At 41.7% G+C, this 22,722-nt stretch overlaps 1 long non-coding RNA gene across 5 annotated transcripts in view; it reads left to right on the top strand.

The window, feature by feature from the left end:
* The window catches only part of LOC102142342 (uncharacterized), a 107,769-nt gene that overhangs the window by 51,129 nt on the left and 33,918 nt on the right, over positions 1–22,722 (top strand). For all 5 annotated transcript variants that reach the window (XR_010583982.1, XR_010583985.2, XR_010583983.2 and 2 more), the window contains one exon: positions 1,363–1,481. This is a non-coding gene — a long non-coding RNA (uncharacterized lncRNA). The remainder of the gene's footprint in view (positions 1–1,362; positions 1,482–22,722) is intronic.

Below are 22,722 nucleotides of genomic sequence, written 5' to 3'. Positions count from 1 at the left end.
TTGTAAGTCAAGGTGAAGGGTGTAACTCCAGTGAGGAACACTGGCGCTCTTCTCCAGACCAGCACTGTCCCACGGCACCCAGAGAAGCGTTAGCTTTGGTGCTGGGTTGGGATAGTTCTGTTAATGCCTGATTCCCTTCTTGAGTAATGACTCTGCTCAGGAAACTGTGCCTCAGGGCTCAGATTTCCCCCCATTTAAACTTGTGGCTTCTTGGCCTGGAGCTTGTTCCCTTCCCAAAATGTTTGTTAGTGCAGTGGCTTTTTATGGCACTTTATGGAAAAATTAAGGGGTGGGGGTGATGACCGTATTCTGCAAATCAGCCCGTCTTTAACCTTCGTTTACTGGAATTTGAGTCCTCTGCATACCTTGTTAGCAGAAAAAACTTCAAATATATTTTTTTCCATCCAAGCTCACAATTGGAATGTTCTTTACCTCTTAACTCAGGCCAGGACAAATGTGGCCCAGGTTCTGAAAAACAGCCTCTTATTTAGAAGGGTTGTACAGCAGCCTTTGCACAACATTTACGACTGCAGTTATCTACACGTGGATCTGGAGGGGGCCTGGCCTGTGAGAATCAGAAGACAGAGGCCACTTCATCCTGCAAATTGCTCAGGCGGGCAGTGTTGGTGAACTCACCCGTCACTCCCCTGAGCCCCTTTCCAGCTTTAAAATCTTTCCTGGGAAACTATTGGATTAGAAAGGAGCCCTTCAGATGGTGGCAGTTTCTCTGCTTCTGGAAAAGGGGCTTAGGAGACTTAAGATACAACCTAGTCTCAGATAAAGGGCGGGAAGTCAGAGCTATTGGCTGTGGTACTAGCAGAGGAACAAAGGCCAAAACAAGGTCTTCCAGACATGTCATGTTTTTCTTAGAACTAGGGCCTGTATTACACACAAATTTGAGATTATCTCCGACATTTATCTAAAATTAACTGTGGTTTTCAAATGAAAAACATTTAGGGGAGGATCAGATAAGAAGGAGGCCTATTTATAATACTTGCCACAGGGAGGAAAAGGGAAGAGAAAAAGCAAGAGCGAGAACAAGAGTGAGAGCAAGAAAGAGAGAACGAGAGAGATCCTTAAAATGATACTAAACATTCTTGCGACACCATAAGCCATAACTCTGACTCTCTTTCCCTGCCTTTTATGAATAACGGAAAAGAGAACTTTTATCCTGATCCACCGTAGTTTCTTAGAGAAAATCCCGCTCCCAACTAGAATGCTGGATTTCCATCTCATTCTGGATGTAGCCGGAATTGGGTTACAATCATTCTGAACCACTGAGTGTGACACAAGTCAAAATCTTTGTTCCTAGAGATTGAGATATTAGTCAGTGATGTCTGGCTCTGAAATGGTTATTTATAGATTGGAACGACCTGGAGCAGCCAGCAGAGTGACAAATGAGGAAGAGGACAGAATCCAGCTGAAGAAGCTCCGGAAGATACCATTTGAAGTCTGAGTGCTTGAACTCGCAAAGAAAGCACGTGAGTACACACTAGCACTTGAGCTCTTCATTTTAAACAGAATAAAGAATATACTGCTAGTATTGTCATTTTACAGATAGGGAAATTGAGACTCAACAAGGCTACCTGGATAGAAAGAAAATGAGCCAGAATTTCAAGCAAGCCTGAGCTTAGAATCTACACCTTTTTTTTTTTTTTTTTTGAAACAGGGTCTTACTTCGTCACCCAGGCTGGAGTTCAGTGGTATTAGGTTGGTACAAAAGTAATTACGGTCTTTGCCGTTTAAAACTAGAGCCTGAAACTGCAATTAATTTTTCACCAACCTAATGCACTTACCAGAGCTCACTTAAGCCTTGACCTCCTGGGCTCAAGTGATTCTCCCACCTCAGCCTCCCAAGTGGCTGGGACTATAAGCAGGCATCACCCTGCCCACCTGCCCAGCTAGCTTTGTGTGTGTGTGTGTGTGTGTGTATGTGTCTGTGTGTGTGTGTGGAGACAGGGTTTTGCCATGTTGTCCAGGCTGGTCTTTAACTCCTGAGCTCAAACTATCCTTCTGCCCTGGCCTCCTAAAATTCTGGGATTACAGGCATGAGCCACTGTACCCGGCCCAGAACCTAGGCTCCTAACTTCCACACCAATTGACCTTGATTCAGTCATTTTCATTTCTATAGTACTTGGCATAATTTCACTTTGCACACAGTATCTATAGATAATCATTCCAGGGCAAAGACAGAAAGATCTAGGCCTGTGTGTGTTGAGGGAGGGATGTATTCAAAAGAGAAACTCCTTGAGGACAGCAGCAACAACCGTTCAAATAAGACACCATCTATGGAGCACACAGTGTGTGACTGCCGCTGCATGCTACTGCATATAATCGTCATAAGATAATTTATGTTATTACATGTGTATTACTGCATGTAATCTTCACGTGTTATTGCCTCTAACAAGTTATGTATTTACATATAGTCTCATAACTGTGTATAGAAGGCCATTTTAGAGATGGAAAACTGAGGCTCAGAAGCAGTAATTGTCTTGTTAGTCAGATTTAGCCAGGGTTTGGACTGTGAAATGCAGAGGACCACTTACTTTTCACTACACCATAAATGCTCCTCACCACTGAGGCATGTCAAATACCAAATATCTCCAGGAACCTTAGGCTCCGTCTCCATTGTTTTTGCCTTTTTCCCCCCTAGGCACAGGTTGGCAAAGAACAAATGATCCCAAACACCAAACAGCCCAGTTGGAAACATTTAACCCACATACTTTCAGACTTTCTGGCATGGACCAACCTCTTGTCTTACCTTTGTTCCTGGCCAGAAAGAAATGGCATAAAAAGATGGACAGTTTTTGTAACCCCTTTGAGCTCTAAACCATGTTTCCTGTGCACATAGCAGATCTTACAGAAACCAAGCACTTCTTTTAGGCATCTATATTCTTAATGCCCTAAGTCAAGTGCCCAGATGGTTAAGACAACTGTACCAACAGAAACATTTTTTTAAAAATATCCTAACACAACATGAAGTGACCATCACGAATTCAAAGAAGCAGGCATATTTCTTAAAGGTTGAAAAGAGGTGAGTCTTTCACAAGATGCTAGCTCAAGGCCATATTTGCACAAGTATAGTCATTCCTCTAGCAAGGTTTTGTTTATCTGGCCATTAAAAAAAAATTAAAACAACTTTTACTTTCGGCTGTTTGAACAAGGACTGTTTTTCCAGCTGTGCAGTCTAAGGAGGATACAAGTGGCCTGGTTTGGTTATATTTTTTCCAGAATAGGAGGAAAGTTTCCTACACAATTCTGCTCGGGCTAAACTGCATACAGAGCAGTTTATTTATACTGTTTTCTCGCACACCTGTTTGGATATGGGCTATTTTCTGGTATTTAAACATACCATTTCTTGCCAATTGCTTTATCTTCAGAGTCCTATGGTTTGGCTGCAAATGTTTCTTATTAACTCAGAAAGAAACACCAATTCCTCCACGAACATTATTAGTGAGGACTAAGATAACTTAATTGTTACTTACTTCAAACGTGTTATCACTGAAGAACTTTATCCCAGAAATCCTTTCGAAATAAGGTAGAGGCCATTTCACTATGCTTAAAGGGAAAAAAAGGAGTAACGAAGCCTTTTTGGAAGACAATCCTTTAATAAAACATCGTTTTTCTTTAAAAAGAAATAAAAAAGCCACCTGCTTATTTTGAGCTAGTATGTTGCGATGGAAGGAAAACATTGCCATTCTAGTCTGTAATGGGCTATTTTACCCACTAAGGAAGCGCTGGGATGCACAGATGGCAGCCTGAGAATTTGGGTAAAAGCCCTGACTCCACTCACATGACCTTCTCTGAATCACTTAAACTCTAGGTACTTCTCTTATTTTATCAGTAAAACGTGGGTCATAATAGCTATCTGGTAACTAGATCATTTAAATCGACCCGTAGATATTAAATAGCTATGATAGGATAAAGCTTGGTCTAGGCCCTGGGGTACGGAGATGAATGAGACAAAATCTTTATATCTAGAAATTCACAGTCCATAATCCTGTACATAGTAGGCCTCTCTTCTATGTTAGGGGAACCTGACATTTATGTGTAGATTCATTAGTAGCTAACTATAAAGTCAAAACTGAACCTGTAGAGTTGAAATCTAACTGTTTATGTGAAGGGGTTAGTTTTATCTTGCAGCTAAAAAAGCAGACTAAAATGCTAACGTAACAAACTCTATTAGTTATCAATAGCTGTGTTGCAATCCATCCCCAAAGTGTAGTGGTTTAAAAAAATAGGCACTTACTGCTCACAGTTTCTGTAAGTCAGAGCCCTTGGGTCGTTCAGTTGGATGCCTCTGCCTTAAGGTCTTTCCATAGGCTGCAATTTGTTTGCTGGCCAGGGCTGCAGTCTCATCTGAAGGTTCAACTAAATGGAGATCTTCTTCCAAGCACAATCAAATAGCTGTTGGCATTATTCAGTCTTGTAGAGGCTGCTGTACTGAGCACCTTAGTTCCTGGCTGGCTGTTGGCTGGAAGGCATTCCCTCAGTTTCTTGACATGTGTGCCTCTCCATAGGGCAGTACATAAAAAGGCAGCTAGTTTCCCTGAATAAGAGGGAGTGAGCAAAAACGAAACCACATTCTCTCTGTAACCTAATTTTAGAAGTGACATTTCATCACTTTTTCAATCATCTGTTTACCTGAAGAGAGCCAGAATATCCAGCCCACACTCACGGGGAGTAGATTACACAAAGACAGGACTATTGCAAAGCAGTGATATCTGGGGCCATCTTAGCAGCTGCTTACCATACAAATAGAAGCTACAATGGGTAAAGATCCAACAGCAGCCTCGACCTTATCTCATTATAATGGGTTTGGTTCCATAGAGTATCCACTTTCTGACACAGCAGGGCAGCCCCCTCCACATCTCCACGAGAAACTTCTGTTTCACTTGCAGGGCAAATCTTCTGAGACATAACCACAATGGCCTTCCCTGAAACCGTTTCATGGAGGTTTCTCCAAAGAGGAGCTATCTCTACACCTAGCAGCTCCCATCATATCCTGAGATGATGGCACTGGGATAACACAGCCCCAGGCCTAACGGTCCTAGGAGTCTTCTTCTTTTCCTCTCCCTTCAACATGGATCTCTTTTATTTTTGAAGCCTCAGTTGTGAAATAGATAGACTGGACAACTCTTACCACATGGAGTTGCGAGGATTAAATAAGAGAAGCAGTTAACAGAAGTGCATATTGTGTATTTCAGATTGTAGGTCCACTATAAAACTCACCCCTGCTTTCTGGATTTTAGAATGTTTCCAGAAAGACAAATAATCACTGCTCGATAACATGATTATGAGACAAATAATCCTAAGGCAGAAATACGAGCAGGGATTATATGGGCCAATCCAAATGAATGTTGGCTGTAACCTCACATCAGGAGTCTGAAAGTCTGCTATGGTGCCAGACAACCTTCAGTTGCTTGATTTTGGAGTAATGGGGAGTGGGCAAAAGGTAATGTTCCAAAGAAGGCCAGTGTGGCCAGGGCTTGGCACTGGGGGCTCAGAGCAGTAATAAATCATCAACAATTACAAAAGTATTGTCTTCAGTGTTTTAACTGGTAAGCATACAGTGAGGTGTAGAGTTTTACTGATTGCCATCAGCTCTGAGAATGGGCATGGTAGAAATACAGGGTGAAATGACCTGACTTGTTTAGAGGATTTGAGAAAATCTTCTCTGACAGAGACTATAGCATAAAACAGGAAGATAAGTAGAGGTTATAAAGGTGAAAAGAAGGGGGAAAAGCATTTTATCACATGGGAACTTCCTGTGCAAAGACCCTGAGACTAGAGAAGGCATGACATATTCTGAGATCCGTGGACAATATGGGGACACTAGAGTAGGGAGGACAAGAGACAGACTGTGACCATTCTAAGTCACGGGAACGATTTGGACTTTGATTTTACAGGCTCCAAGGAAAACAAGCCACTGAAGGGATGTAAGCAAAGGCATGATAGTATCAGCTTTTCATTCCAAGGGATCATTCCGGCTAAAGATCGCAGCACATAATCATTGTAAGAATTATTATGAATTTTCCCTGTTTCTCATTGCCATTGCAAACAGAAAGACCCAGTTAGTTAAAGAACACATGGGCTCTGCTGCCTGCCCTCTTGGGGAACACAAATAAAGCCTCTGGACCTTTGGATTCAACCCACCAAAGTCTGGGTCCAAGTCTCCAGAATTAGTCAGGCAGCACAAATAATAGATACCCTACCCCCAATCCCTGCTGCCATGGTCTGAGTAATATTTTAAAGATACTAGCACAAATCCTAATGTTATTTAGAGGATTAAACACTTGATTGGGCCAGGCATGGTGGCTCACGCCTGTGATCCCAGCACTTTGGGAGGCCAAGGCAGGCGAATCATGAGGTCAGGAGATCAAGACTGTCCTGGCCAACATGGTGAAACCCCGTCTCTACTAAAAATACAAAAATTAGCTGGGCGTGCTGGCATGCACCTGTTGTTCCAGCTACTCTGGGCATGCTGGCACGCACCTGTTGTTCCAGCTACTCAGGAGGCTGAGGCAGGAGAATCACTTGAACCTGGCGAGAGGCAGAGGTTGCAGTGGGCTGGGATCGCACCACTGCACTCAGGCCTGGCAACAGAGCGAGACTCTGAAAAAAAACTTGATTGTGTGTAATAAATCTTGACATAGCATCAATGAGGACAGGAGACAGACCTAGCATTCTTGAAGACCAATATGCCAGTCGCGTTACTTAACAATATTTTCTTTAATCTCTACAACATCTTCTTGAGGGTAGAGTTATCATACACACTTCTCAAATGATTAAAAAAAAATAAGGTTCAGAAAGATTGTAAAATCCAGGACACTAAACTAGTGAATGGATGTTTATTTCAAAGCTCATTTTCCCACTTGGAGTAGAGTTTTTCTCAGATGACATTGGTGTATAGCCCAGTTTCTCAGCCTCGGTACCATTCACATTGAAGGCTGGATACTTCCTTTTTGTGGGGAGCTATTCTACGTATTGTAGGATGTTTAGCAGCATCCCTGGCCTCTACTCACTAATGTCAGCAGCATTACCCCCAGACGTGACAACCAAAAAGATCTCCAGATATTGCCAATTGTCCCATGGGAAGAAAAATCAAGCCCTAGTTGAGAACCACTGGTACAGAATTTACTCCTCCAGTAAGGTGTTTAACTAGAGATGGCTAAAAATGGTGCATTTCACTGTGTTTGTTCATTGGCTAAATAAGGTCCCATGGCCAGAACCAACATAAATGGAGTGGGGAAATACACTCTTCCCATAGAAAAGAACTGTAGGTCATATGATAACAGGCAAGGATATATAATCCTCTTACAATACAAATAGTTGGAGAAGATAGTAAAATTACTAATTTCAGGTGTGATTCATACTATGAGAGAGTGTAGTGTGCTATGCCAATGATATCAGAGAGAAATAGATTAATCTGGATGGTCAGAGACCTCTCTGAAGAAGGGAGTTTTAAACTTAGACCCAGTGGATAAGCCATTGTTAACCACGCAAAGGACAATTGTGTATAAAGGGAGTATTTCTGGCAGAGGGACAAGCATGTGTCCCTCTATAGGAAAATGTAAGTACCTTTGATGATTTCTCCAAAAAACTTAGTGGTCTCAACCAAAAGTCCTGATTTCCATCGGTAAAATATGAAAACAAATATTATTAGTGGTGTTATTTGTTTAATATTAATTATGTGCCAGGGAGTGTGATATAAATAATATGAAGTCTTGGTCACAAGATGCTCAGTCTAGTTAGTTGGGCAATAAACACACCATTAAATTGGCAGCTAGTAAGACATATCAGAGGAATGCACCAGGAAGTAGGTGTGTTGGGAATTTGGAGACTGGCTAGATACTTGTAGCCTGGGGAAGTAGAGGAGACAGAGCTTTAGTTTAACTTGAAGGTTGGTGTATTAGTTCGTTTTCATACTGCTAATAAGGACATACCAGAGACTGGGTAATTTATAAAGGAAAGAGGTTTAATTGACTCACAGTTCAGCATGGCTAGGAAGGCCTCAGGAAACACAATCATGGTAAAAAAGGAAGCAAGTAAATCCTCCTTCATGTGGTGGCAGGAAGAAGTGCAAAGCAAACGGGAAAAAAGCCCCTTATAAAACCATCAGATCTCATGAGAACTCACTCACTATCATGAGAACTGTGTAAGACTAGCCGCCTACATGATTAAATTACCTCCCACGACACCTGGGGATTATGAGAACTACAATTCAAGATGAGATTTGGGTGGGGACACAGCCAAACCATATCAGTTAGGTAAAGATTAAAAGAATCAAGGGAAAGATGACAACATTTCTGATGTGAAAGGTAGCAAAAGCAAAGATGGGGGAATTGGGCTGGAAGGAGACCTGTGAAGCAAAGAAAGGAATCTAAGAAGGAGGAGAAAAAAATTCAATGAGAAGACCCCTGCCAGGTTTAAGCTTTAAATGCCACTCTGAATTCCAGGGTTGAAGCTGATGGGTGACAGCCAAAGGAGAAAAAGGAAGGAGACTTACCAAGTAAAAACAGTGTATTCCAGGACCTGCCTCTCAAAGCGACCGCCATGAACCACCCGCCTCAGCATGTGAGATTGCCCAACCTCAGGTGACCCTGCAGAGCAATGAACAGGGAATCTCATTTTCACCGGACTTCCAGATAATTCTAGTGCTTGTCATAGTTTCAGAAACACAGCACTTGAAAATCAATTTGAATAAATTAAAATAAGAAAAGACAGCAGACAGGGAAGCAAATGAAGTGTCTTCTGCAGGCTTTTAGCATGAACTTCTAAGGATCTTGTTTGTGATTAACCAGAGATATGAGAAGAGACAAGTGATGTGAATGAAGAATCAAAAAGGCATGATACCTGCATGATTAGAGTAGATAATGCACAGACAACACAGAGAGTGGGCAACTGGAAGAAGGAGGAAGAAGAATGCCAGAACCATGATGGACGCAGGAAAGTCAAGGACAGGGTAGGGTGGAGGGCAGCTGATACGTCGAGAGAGAATAAGAAATGGCCTTTTGAACACATTGAGTAGGAATTTCCAGGACAGCCTAACCACGGAGATCTTCAAATGATGTCGTGGAAGATCCAATGGAGGGAAGGGTAGCATGCATTCTCCATGAAGGGAGGACCATTCTTTGGGTCTCCACTCTATTTTCAGTTCCTACAGCAGTAATGGGCATAGAACTGGCACTGAAAAAAAAAATAAAAATGTTAATCAACCAGGAAGGGACACGTAGAGTGATGCACAGACCACCTGCTTGCAGGTACCCTTGGGAACTTGTTATAAATGCATCTCCAGGACCCACCCAAGCCCTACTACTTCCCACTCTCTCAGCGTAGACCTTGAAATATGAACTTTTACCAAGCTAAGAGATTCTGAGACTTTCTCAAATTTGAGGCTTTCAATTATAAAGACAAAGAAATCAAAGCAAGGGAAGACTCAAGATAAAGAATTTGGATGATGTCCACCACTAGGAGAAAGAAGCATGTAATGAAGAAAGAGAAGTAAAGTGAACGCAAAAGTGGCTAAAACTGATCACAATCCATTCGGATCTTCTCGGCATTCAGTATCTCACTTTTTCTGTAATGCATTAATAGTTGTATTGGTCCACTTCTTGGGGGTAATAAGCTCCATAACTTTGCTACCTGGTAGAGAAAGCCTTATTTAACTTTCTTTTGAGCACCAAATGAAATCTACCTTTATGAAATAAGTTTGACATGCATTGATTAAGCTCTTAGTGTGTGAAAGTTGCGCTGATGTCAAGGGATATAAAAATTAGTAAGATTCAGTCCCTGCCATGGAAGCACCCATTGCCTATGTGAGAGACTCACAATAGCAGTAGCAACAACACCACCATCAATAGTCCATGTGCTGAGAAGTGGTCAAAGGGTAGATTGTGTGAGGGTAACCAAAGCATCGCAGAGGAGTGGAGTAAGCCTCTTCAGCAACCCAGGAAGGCTTCTTGGAAGTGGCAGCACATGAAAAATAAGCAGGAATTTTCTATACAGGGAAGATAGGTACAGAGAGAAGGGTTTGGGAGAGAAAGCTGAGATCTGATCCCTGTGGTCCATATGGGTATTTACCCATGGTTACTGGGCATGATGAACACAGACAGGCAGATGAGAATAGAGAAGAGGACTTAGGATTATGGGTGGAGCCCAGCAGACTCCGCCTGTTGAGAGCCATCAAGGTGGCATATGGGTGGAGCTGGGAAGAGGGCTGCCCCTTCCTCCCACACTGCCAGGGCCTCCAGCCCAGTGCCTTGGAAGGCAGAGCCTGCAGAGAGGGAGGGAGTAAAGCAAGTCCTGGCACCCCCTCCCTGTGACTCACTCTTGGCCTTTTGAGCTCTAGCCTTTGCCGAGAAGCCAGGAGGTGCTCAGGGAAGCTGCTGGGAAGTGAGGCCTGGGCTGGCCAAAGCCACCTCTACCCTCCTTTTCTGTTCAACACACAGGGACAGGCAGTAGACAGATGCTCCTGAGGTTCTAAGATGCCATCAATTGCAGGAGAAAGTCAAGGGACGTGCCTACCAGAGAGGCTGACCGAGGGCTGAGAGGTCAACTGTTATAGGATAGGGAAACTGAGTCTTAGTGATGAAATGGAGTTGCCAAGTCCATACAGTTAGATCTGAGCCAATTCTGCAATCATTCCCAGACCTCCCAATGTGTAGCCAGTGTCTCAAAGAGCGTCACCTTCTGTCAAATGAGAATAAATGAGGCTGACATAAGAATTCAGGCTTCAAGCTATTTTGGTTACCAGAGGCTGGTAAACTATGTCTCACAGGCCAAATCTAGACATGACTATCTATGTATTGCCCATAGCTGCTTTCAAGTTGCAGTGTCCAGTTGAGTCTTAACAACAGAGAGTATACAGTCCACAAAGCCTGAAGTATTTACTATCTGGCCCTTTGGAGAAAAAAAAAAAAAAAGTGTCAACCCCTTTTGTAACCCAATACTTCTCAGATTTTAGTGTGCCTGAGAATCTACTAGGGAACTGATATAAAATAGTTGGTGCATTTAGAGTAGGACTTAGGAATCTGAAGGTAATAAGAGTCTTAGGGATTTTGATGTAGATAACTCAAGACCACACTTTGAGAAATGAAACTTTGGCCTATCCTTGGCTCAGGGGAGGCAGGGCTGACTCTAGGAGAATCCTGGGCTTTGGGGACCAGGTCTGCAGTTCAGGCTACACCAGGTGGGATCTAAAGGCCTCTATACAGACGTCCAGAGCTCCTCCAGCTTCCACAGAGAAAAGCCCCAGGAGGCCTCTGCAGGGTTACTCACTTGGAAGGCATAGAATCCTGGCCGCAGAGGAATGACTCTCTGTTATCAGCTCTCTGGCTCTCGTGGAGGCATTTTCTCCCTGGCCCTTACCATTCTCATCTGTAAAATAAACCACTCAAATCCTATTTATTCAGATGTCTTTGTGTCCTATGGTTGCTGATCTTTTTTGTTTCATTCTTTCATTCTTTCTTTCTTTTACTTCTTTCTTTTCTTTCTTTCTCTCTTCTTTTTCTTTCTTTTTCTTTCTTCTTTCTTTCTTCTTTCCTTCTTTCTTTCCTTATTTTCTTTTTTTTTTTTTTTTTTTTTTCAGAGTCTCACTCTGTCATCTAGGCTGGAGTGCAGGGGCATGATCTCAGTGCACTGCAACCTCTGCCTCCCAGGTTCAAGTGATTCTCCTGCCTCAGCCTCCGAAGTAGCTGGGCGTACAGGTGTGTGACACCATGCCTGGCTAATTTTTGTATTTTTAGTAGAGGTGGGGTTGTCACCATGTTGACCAGGCTGGTCTCAAACTCCTTGATCTCAAGTGACCCGCTCGCTTCAGCCTCTCAAAGTGCTGGGATTACAGACGTGAGCCACCACACCCAATCCGGTTGTTGATCTATTATAATGAATGATACACTAATGCCAATGTCGCTGACATCCCCATAACGTTGGCAGAGTACCAGGGAGTGACGATGTGACTCGGCATCTGCTTTCTAATTCCTGGTCTCAGGGGCCAACAGAGCTCATGAAAAGAGACTAAAGGGAAAGTTGTGGAAAAGGGAAAGTTGTTGAGAAAAAATGAATAACCTTCACTGCCAACAAGCGTTTATTCACATAACTAACCATTAGACAATCATCTTTTGTTGAGAACACATAATAAACCTTGTGAGTATAAAGAATTACTACTGGCTCTGCATTGAGAGGCTTATCCTACTGAAGAGCCATGATCATTTTGGCATTTACAATACCCATGGCTTTCATTTGGCTCAGTGGTTACAGAAAAAGAGAGGAATATTAATGTTTTGTGTTAATTTGAAACACTTAAATGTGTTCAATGTTATTTGTATTAGCTACAAAAATTTGTGATAACTTACACACCCAACAATAGAGGACTGGTGTTTAACTGAATGAAAAACTTTCAAACCATAGAACAGTATGCAGCCATCAAAAATTACATGTACTGTGAGGTCTCCAACACTGATGTTTTACTGACCCTGGGAACTGGATCATTCTTTGTGGCGGGGGATGTCTTGTGTATCATAGGTTGTTCAGCAGTATCCCTGGTCTTGAACCACTAGATGTCAAAAGCAAAACCCCTACTCACTCCCCCCAATTAGTTGTCACTAACTGTGACAATTTAAAATGTCTATGCACATTGTCAAATGTCCCCTGGGGGATAAAATTGCCCCCTTGTAGAGACTTATTGGTCCACAGAAAATTTTGGATCATCCTAGAAATTACATACACTGGCATAGGCAAGAAAAACAAAAAAAAAAGAAAACTGGGCATAGAGTATGATCTTCTCTATAGAAAATAATAGTAGAAGGAGGATGAGGAAAAGAGAAAAGAAAGTGGAAAATGGATAGAAAAAAATGAAAAACTTAGTGACACAGAAAGGACTAGAAGGAAATGGCCCAAAAGCTTAAAAATAGCTGCTTCCAAGTGGTGAGATGATAATCACTTGTGTTTCTATAAATGTTCTGAATATTTTGTAATGTTCTGAAGATTCTACAATAACTGCATATGATTTCAATAAACAGGAAGAACATGGAAAGGAAACAAGTTAAAATACTGAAAACTTACACAAAGATAGACATTATTTCTGATTTATTTAGGTGTTATTTATATTAGCTACAAAAATTTGTAATAACTTATACACATCTAACAATAGAGGGCTGGTGTTTAACTAAATAAAATACTTTTGGCCGAGGTGGGTGGATCATGAAGTCAGGAGTTCGAGACCAGCCTGGCCAATATGGTGAAATCTCATGTCTACTAAAAATACAAAAAGTAGCCAGGCATGGTGGTGCATGCCTATAGTCCCAGCTACTTGGGAGGCTGAGACGGGATAATTGCTTGAACACAGAAGGCGGAGGTTGCAGTGAACTGAGATCCCACCACTGCCCTCTAGCTTGGGGGACAGAGCGAAATTCTGTCTCAAAAACAAACAAACAAAAACCTTTCAAACCATAGAATTATATGCAGCCATCAAAAATTACATCTACAGTGATGTCTCTCAACATTACCATTTTATTGACATTGGGAACTAGATAATGCTTTGTGGCCAGGGTGGCCATGTGTACCCAAGTTAAAATACTGAGAACATGCACAAAGACAGATACTATTTCTGATTTATTTATTGGATATTTATATTAGCTACAAAAATTTGTAATAACTTACACATCCAAAAATAAATGTAGACTGAACCACTAAAATCCTATTTATTCAGATATCTTTGGACTTCACATTTCTGAAAATTGCATCTTCGTTCAGATCTATCTGGGACAGGCTGTTATGGGCCCGTGTCTGTACTGTGGAGTCTCACCGGCCAGCAGGACATCTTATGGTTCTACTCACAGGGAAGTTTTAAACTGAGACCCACAGGATAAGCCACTGTTAACCAGGCAAAGGACACCTGTGCATAAAGGGAGTATTTCAGGCAGAGGGACTAGCATTTGTGTGGGAAGATGTAAGTACCTTTGATGATTTCTCCAAAAAACCTAGTGGTCTCAACCAAAAGCCCCTATTTCCATCAATAAAATATGAAAACCACTATTATTAGTGGTGTTATTTGTTTAATATTAATTGTGTGCCAGGTAGTGTGATATAAATAATAAGCAGTCTTGGCCACAAGATACAGTCTAGTTAGTTGGCAGTAAACACACCATTAAATTGGCAGCTAATAAGACATATCAGAAAGTTGGTGTATTAGTTCTAGTCACAGGGGAGTTTTCCCTATCCTCAACTTACAGTGGGTTTGAATAAAGTCACATTGATCTTGATATAAACTTTTGCTCTTTCATCTCTATTGACATATCATAGAGACCCTAAACCTTTCTAGAATTTGCCCCAGTAATTTCTGAGAGGCTTCAGGGGATGTCCTATGGGATCATCAAGTTGTCCTTGGGACTCTGCCTAAATGCTGTTGATGATCTTTGTCCAGAAAGACATTGGAAGATGGCATCTAACCCACAATGTTGTTGCCTGTTCATGCTCATGTCTGTACCAATGCTGCCTCCTCCAGCTGCTCCTGGGGCAGGTAGGCCCTGAGATGCCACATTACTTTATGTCCCAAAGCTCTCATGCTTCACTGCCTGGGCCAGCTAGTAGAAAAACAAAACAAAAACTCTGATTCTGACTCTACTATCTTCATCCATAATTCTTGAGCTCTGTATCAGAAACTGACAAGTATTTTTTACTCTAAAGGGCCAGATATTTCTGTCTGTGTGCACTACATGGTTTCTGTTTCAGTTATTTAACTCTGCCATTGTAGCAAGAAAGTTAGCACAGGCAATACATACAAAAATGCTCATGAGTGTGTTCCAATAAAACTTGATTTATAAGCTGGGCACAGTGGTGGATGCCTGTATTCCTAGCTACTCAGGAGATTGAAGAGGGAGGATTGCTTGAGCCCAGAAGTTCAAGAACAGCTTGGGCAACATAGTGAGACCCTGTCTCAAAAGATTAAGAAACAAAACAACTTTATTCCCAGACTTTCAAACTTGAATTTCGTAGAAATATTTTCCTGTCATGAAATTGTATTCTTTTTAAAAATGTCTAATCATTTAAAAATGCAAAAGCAATGATTCACTCAAAGGTCAAAGTTTTTAAGTGTTAGGTGTCAGGCTAGACTTGGCCTGAGGAACGTAGTATAGTAGCCCCTGCTCTAATGCAAGGGAAGAAGCCAGAAGGAAGACCAAAAGGGGAATTTGGATAGGACTTGGTGGGAAGAGTGAAGCAGAAAGATACCATGGTTCATTGGTTCATGTGTTCATTCATGCAATGACAATTATTGAGAACCTACTATATAGGTGTCAGGTGCTCAATGAAGTGCTAGGGTCAGAGTAGTGAAAAAGACAGCAAAGGACCCAGTGCTCACCAAGCTTACTATCTATCAGGAAAAACAGACTTTGAATCAACATTTAAAACTGCGCTGGCCAGATGCAGTGGCTCACGCTTGTAACCCCAGTACTTTGGGAGGCCGAGGTGGGCAGAGCACAAGGTCAGGAGATGGAGACCATCCTGGCTAACACGGTGAAACCCTATCTCTACTAAAAATACAAAAAATTAGCCAGGCATGGTTGTAGTCGGCTGTAGTCCCAGCTACTTGGGAGGCTAAGGCAGGAGAATGGCGTAAACCCAGGAGGTGGAGCTTGCAGTGAGCCAAGATTGCTCCACTGCACTCCAGCCTGGGTAACAGAGTGAGACTCCATCTCAAAAACAAACAAACAAACAAACAAACACCAAAAAACTGTGCTAAGTGCTGTGAACAATTCCAGGAGTCCAAGAAAACATATGTGAGGGAGAATAAAGGAGAGGTATTAGTTGTCTATCACAACATAATAAATTACCATGAAGTTAATGTCTTAAAATAACACACATTTATTATCTCCCAGTGTCTGTAGGTTGAGAATCCAAGTACAGCTTAACTGGGTCCTCTGCTCAGGGTTTCACAAGGCAGCAAACAAGGTGTCCATTGAGCTGCATTCTCATCTGAAGGCTTAAATGGGGGAAATTTTCACTTCCAAGCTCTTTTCAGTTGTTGGCAGAATCGATTTTCTTGTGGTGGTAAAATTGGAGGTATTGGCCTTTTTTGGCCACTGACTGGAGGGAACCCATAGGCCCCCAGGGCAGCCCACAGTTCCTTGCCCCCAGGGACTTCTCCATCATGACTATGGCCACTTACGTCATCAAGACCACAAGGAAAGTCTCTCTTTAGGAAGACCCAGTGTCTCTCTCAAAGACTTTTACCTGATTTAGTCAGGCCCAGAATGGCAGAATAGTCTTTTAATTAACTAAAAATTGACTTATTTTGGAGCTTAATTATATCTACAAAACCTTTTCCCTTTGCTGTATTCTGCTGGCCAGAGGCAAAGTACAGGTCTCACCCAACTCAAGAAGAGGGGATTACGCAGACTCTGAATATGAGGGCTGGAATCACAGGACCACCCTAAGGTCTGCTCACCACAGGAAGGGAAGATTTTTCATTGAAAGCAGTATTTCTTTGGGACTATAGATGAATATGATCTAGCTAGGTGAAGCCTAGAGGGAACAGAGTTCTGGGAGGAGCAAACAGTGTGCACAAAGACCCTGAGGAAAAATGGCAATTTTGCAGAGCTGTAAAAAAACCAGTTTAGTAGAATGGCTCTCATTTCTGGCTGTATATATCACCTGAAGAACCACAAAAATAGTTGTTTTAAATAACTACTTTAAACCAATAAAATTGTAAAGTTCTTGGCCTAGGGTTTGGCAACCATCTTTTAAAATTTTTCTCCCTAATTGTCTCTGGGTTGGACAGGGGTTAGGGGCTGCCCAGATGTTGGGAACAGAGAGATAAGCAACATTTCTGTTGGCTCAGATCAAAAATTGCTCAGTGAGATTTCTCAAAGAATGTAAAACAGAACTACAACTCAACCCAGCAATCTCATTACTGAGTAGATAGCCAAAAGAAAATAAATTATTCTACCAAAAATACACATGCACATGTATGTTCATCACAACACTATTGAAAATAGCAAAGGTGTGGAATCAACCTCGGTGCCCCTCAGTGGTGTACTGGAAAAAGAAAATATGGTATGTAACATATGGGATACTATGTAACCATAAGAAAGAATGAAATCATGTCCTTTACAGCAATACGGTTGTAGTCAGAGGCCATTATCCCAAGCGAATTAATGCAGGAACAGAAAAATAAATATCACATGTTGCCACTTTTAGGTGGGGGCTAAACACTGTGTACTCATAGACATAAAGATAAGAACGATGGACACTGGGGACCACTAGAGGAGGAAGGAAGGGAAGGGGCAAGGGTTGAAAAACTCACTATAGAGTATTATCCTCACTATCTGGGTGATGAGATCAACTGTATCCTAAACCTTGGCATCACACAATATAACCAGAAAACAAACCTGCACATGGACCCTCTGAATCTCAAGGAAAGTTGAAATTGGTTTTTCTTCTTTTTTCTTTCTTTCTTTTTTTTTTTTTTTTTTTGAGACGGAGTCTCGCGCTGTCGCCCAGGCTGGACTGCAGTGGCCGGATCTCGGCTCACTGCAAGCTCCGCCTCCCGGGTTCACGCCATTCTCCTGCCTCAGCCTCCCGAGTAGCTGGGACCACAGGCTCCTGCCACGGCGCCCGGCTAGTTTTTGTATTTTTTAGTAGAGACGGGGTGTCACCGTGTTAGCCAGGATGGTCTCGATCTCCTGACCTCGTGATCCACCCGTCTCGGCCTCCTAAAGTGCTGGGATTACAGGCTTGAGCCACTGCACCCGGCTGTTTTTTTTTTTTTCTTTTAAAGAAAAAAAAAAAAAATTGTTCAGTTAGAAGATGCAAAGAATAGCTCCTTGCTGTTTTCAAAATGCAGACATCATTTAAATGTTCATTTAAGGAAATCAAATTCATGTTATTTAGAAAGCAATATTTTCTTTGGACCAACAAAGCTAGACTTTAATTGGAGACATGCAGCACAAGTTTTGGCAGTGTTGCCCAAGGTGCTCTCCATTATGGCGGTCTCTGTTTTAAAAAATATACAGTCAAGCCAGGCACAGTGGCTCACACCTGTAATCCCAGCACTTTGGGAGGCCAAGGCATCAGGATTGCCTGAGCTCAGGAGTTCGAGACCAGCCTGGGCAACATGGTAAAACTCTGTCTCTACTAAAATACAAAAAATTAGCCAGGCATGGTGGCGTGCACCTGTAGACCCAGCTACTTGGGAGGCTGAGGCAGGAGAACTGATTGAACCCAGGAGGCGGAGGTTGCAGTGAGCTGAGGTCTCACCACTGCACTGATTTCAAAGCAATTAGTATGTATCACTCACTGGCTGTGTGTCAAGTACTTCACTGAGAATCTTTGTGTAGAATACTGTATTTAACACACATAATAGCACAACAACAGGACAAAGGAGATATTGCCATTCCTACTTCACAGGCAAAGAGGACGAGGCTCAAAAAGTAACTTGTGCCAGGCAAGGTATCAGATGGGAGGGTTCAGAAGTTTTGGAAATGGACAATGTTGATGTTCTTCAAATCCTGGGCCCCTTTTTCATGGCCTTTGTAACCTAGAGAAGCTATTCAGTCCCTTTAGTCAAAAATCTTCATTTGTTAAATAGACAGCAATAATACCAACCTCCTAGCATTGCTGGGAGGATGAACAAGACAATCTTTACAGTCCTGGGAAGAAGAGGTGAGTTCTGTTTCTTAATATTTTTCTGACCTACACCTACACCAGGTCATAATAAACAAATTCAGGATGCCTACCCCACCTTCTCAATTCCAAGTCCAGTGGACTTTGCGTTGAGTAAAAGGAGAAGTACATACTCTTTAGCAGTTAAGGACAGAATTTTCTCACCCAGGTAAAAAGGAAGATGATTATTTAAGTACCCCCTGAAGTGGAAATACATTTAATTTTTCTGATCCGTAAACATTTTATTTAGAAATCGAGCAATCTCACAGATTTAAGGTAAACAATCAACTAGATGTTTCTTTGTCTGTCTTTTATGAATTCTTCTGTGAGACTCAGATTTTTCACAATGAGTTAAGATAATGACAACTAGTGGGTTTTTTGCTTATTAGTTTGAGACAGGGCCTCACTCTGTGACCCAGGCTGGAGTTTAGTGGTGCAATCATGGCTCACTACAGCCTCAACCTCCCAGGATCAAGTGATCCTCCTGCCTCAGCCTCCCTAGTAGGTGGGACTACAGGTGGTTGCAATCACACCTGGCCAATTTTTTTTTTTTTTTTTTTTTTTTTTTTTTTTTTTTTTTTGGAGAGACAATGTCTCACTATGTTGCCCAGGTTGTCTCAAACTCCTGGGCTCAAGTGATCATGATCCATACACCCTGGGCTTCCTAAAGTGCTGGGATTACAGACATGAACCACTGTACCCAGTGATGCCTACTTGTAAATATTTTTGCAGCTCTCTAAAGTCCAATGCTCGTGCAGCTCTGACTTAGCATGCTGTCTGGATCTTTGTAGTTGCTCAGTAAAGAGTCTCTGTTAATACAAGGACCAAAGAATAAAGAGGGCATCAAGGAAAGTGGTGAAGGAGATTGTCACCAAATTATTTACTGAACCATTCCACTCATTAGTCCTTAAAAAGATGACTACTTTGATTCTCCTTATCTAGCACCCCCCTGCATGATATGAAAAGATGTTAAACATAGTGAGACACTGCATTATATAAATAACACACACTCTAAGGTTTCAGCTCACAGTTTATTTTAGGTCTCATTCTGCAGGTGCTTGGCATCCAGGGTCAGGTATACTGAAAACCATTATCCTTTCTTTATGAGGCTGGAAAGTGTCATAGACGAAGGCCTGTCACAATCAATATTAAATTGTCTGTTCACTCAAGCCTGGAGTACATTCTGAGGTTATGTTGCATATCACTAGCCCATGACCAAGGACAGCCAAGCTCAACCCTCCCTGGCCCCCCTACCAGACCCAGAAGATTCACAGTTTTGCAATTTGAATGGCCCATGGTCTCTGGGCCATTGTCTAGACTGAGTTTCCAACCCTGAATTCCCCCTTTTGACTCCGGTGCTATATTGGGAAAGTTATCTTCTAGACAAGCAAATAAAAAGAAGGCCCCTTGACTCCTAAGGGTCATTTCCAAATGCATGTGCAATGCTCCAAGAGCAATGGAAAACAGCTGTGGAATCCAGCTGCTGCTCTGAGTAGTAAGAGGGAAACCGCCAGGCTTGCGTGGACTCCCTTTGGTAGCCACGTATCTCAAGTGGCTTTTGTTTTTTGAATGATAAGATAGTGTATGTGCTTCTCATTTTTTAAAATTCCATGTCATCCGCTGCACCAGCAGAAGCCCTGGCAATCTAAACTCTAAAGGACAGCTCAGTGCGCCCAGAATTTGAGCCAGTGTTAGGAACATTGCCAAAGGATCTTTGTGGGTTTCTCATAAATTGGAGTGCACAGATGATGCTGAAAAAAAGAAAAACAGATAATCCAAACTACCCACGATAGAACAACAACAAAAAGTCTTTTAAGATTCCAGAAAAAAACCTTCATAGTTAGATTTTATTTTTTCAAAGAAATATGAAAGAAAATGTCTTCTTCATTTCTTAGAACAGAAATGATTGCAAGCAAGGTATAGAAGAAACTGAAAACATGTTTTGCTTAGTGAGTATGCCAACTGTTGGCAAGAAAGGAAGGAAGGAAAGGAAAGGAAAGGAGAAGGAAGTGAGAGCAAGCAAGAAAGAGAGAAAGAAAGAAGAGAGAAAGAAGAAAGAAAGAAGAAAAGAAAGAAGAAGGAAAGACAGGAATGAAGGAAGGAAGGAGAAAGAAAGAAAGAGAGAGAAAGAAAGAAAGAAAGAAAGAAAGAAAGAAAGAAAGAAAGAAAAAGAAAGAACGAAAGAAAGAAAGAAAGAAAGAAAGAAAGAGAAAGAAAGGAAGGAAGGAGAAGAAAGAGGAAGGAAGGAAGGAGAAAGAAGGAAAGAAAGAGAGAAAAGAAGGAGAGAAAGAGGGAGGGAGAGAGGTAGGGAGGGAGGAAGGAAGGAAGGAAGGAAGGAAGGAAGGAAGGAAGGAAGGAAGGAAGGAAGGAAGGAAGGGAGGGAGGGAGGAAGGAAGGAGAAAGAAGGAAAGAAAGAAAGAAAAAGAAAAGAAAGAGAGAAAGAGAGAGAAGGAGGGAGAGAGGAAGGGAGGGAGGAAGGAAGGAAGGAAGAAGGAAGGAAGGAAGGAAGGAAAAGGAAAAAAGGTAGGGAGGCAGGGAAGAAAGAAGAAAAGGAGAGAAAAAATTAGGCAGGAAGAAAGGGAGGAGGAAAGGAGGGAGAGAGGGAAGAAGTGGAGCTACCTCCTCCATTAGGTAGAAGAGGCCCAATATTTAGGAACTGCGATACTTTTAGGGGTCCACATCAATGTCATAACTTTATTTTTGTTTAAAATCAGAAGAAAAAAGTGAATATAACAACAAATATATACTATTGAATTCTGCGTGTATCATATTTATTCATATACCAATGCAGTCATAAAATGTAGTTTTAAAATTTATTTAATGGAGAAAGTGGCCCATAAAAGTGTCCAGGGCCTACAAAAGTAGGAACAGTCTCAGGAAGGAGGAAAGGGGAGGGGAGAAGATAGGAGGGAAGTGAGGGCAACAAAAGAAGAAAAGCTGGAAGGGAAATACGGTAAGATTGTGAGATTTTGTGCTTGGTAATAATGGTTGCTGAGGATTCTTCCAGTGGTAGCTTCTAGATGATTATCCGGTTAGAGAACCTGGTTTGGAGACTTGGATACCATTACTGAAAGTTGTATTTTAACTTTCTGGTGATCATTAATGCACTGGGGAAATAGTAACAGAAGCAATAAGTTACTTTAATTCGTCCCATGTTTCCTGGTCTGTATTGTAGCACAGTTGTGGCCTTAGATTACCTGAACCCTTTAAGTCATATTTATGATCTTTAAACTTTAGCGAAGCTGAGGACAAAGGAAAATCTTCACCCTCAGAGGAACAGATGTCATTTTTTCTAATATTGTAAATTACTGGGTCAATGCTTCTTTTCCTGAGTAAGGGACGGTTGTAAGTTAAGGAACTTATGAAAGCTCTGGCCTTCCTAGGCATCTCTCATCCTTTGACACTTTTTAAATTTTCATTTTCAAAATCCTTAGTCCAAGTAATCACTGCCAAGCCTGGCCTCCCCTCTTCCACTTGCAGAGGAGGCCCCATGAATTCTCTGGAAAACTGTTTCTCTGGGGACCATCTAGACCTTTACAGACTGAATGCAGCAAAGAAGAATTTACTATAAGAATGTGTCCTTGTAAGTTGGACCAGAGTACAAAATATTACCATGAAACTCAGCTGAACCATTTGATTCACTGGGCAATATTTAGGTAAGTTGCTCTGTGCCTCAGCTTCCCCATTTGAAAATGTGCCAAACAACACCTTCTATGCAAAATTATTGTCAGGATTAAAATTAAATTATGTGTATGAAGCATTTAGCACATGCTTGACAAGTTTTGGATGCCAATTAAATGATGGGTATTATCTTTACTATCATTAATTTTCATTTTTTCTCAATTATTAAAGAGATGATACCTATTGTACATAAATTAAAGGTATTGAAAAGTGTAAAGAATCAAATAGAAAATCACCCATAATCACTTCACCTAGAAGCAACTAATTTGACATTTTGGGATATCCCTATTCCACTCACATGTTTGACAGCATTTTAGATACAAACTATTGAAACTAATAGGAGGGTGCCATACAAAAATCAATTGTGTTCTTATATAT

The sequence above is a fragment of the Macaca fascicularis genome, chromosome 20 (genome assembly GCF_037993035.2).
Source record: "Macaca fascicularis isolate 582-1 chromosome 20, T2T-MFA8v1.1".
In the NCBI taxonomy this organism is placed as follows: domain Eukaryota; kingdom Metazoa; phylum Chordata; class Mammalia; order Primates; family Cercopithecidae; genus Macaca; species Macaca fascicularis.
Note: the sequence above shows the minus strand (reverse complement) of the source record. Positions and strands in the feature narration are given on the sequence as shown.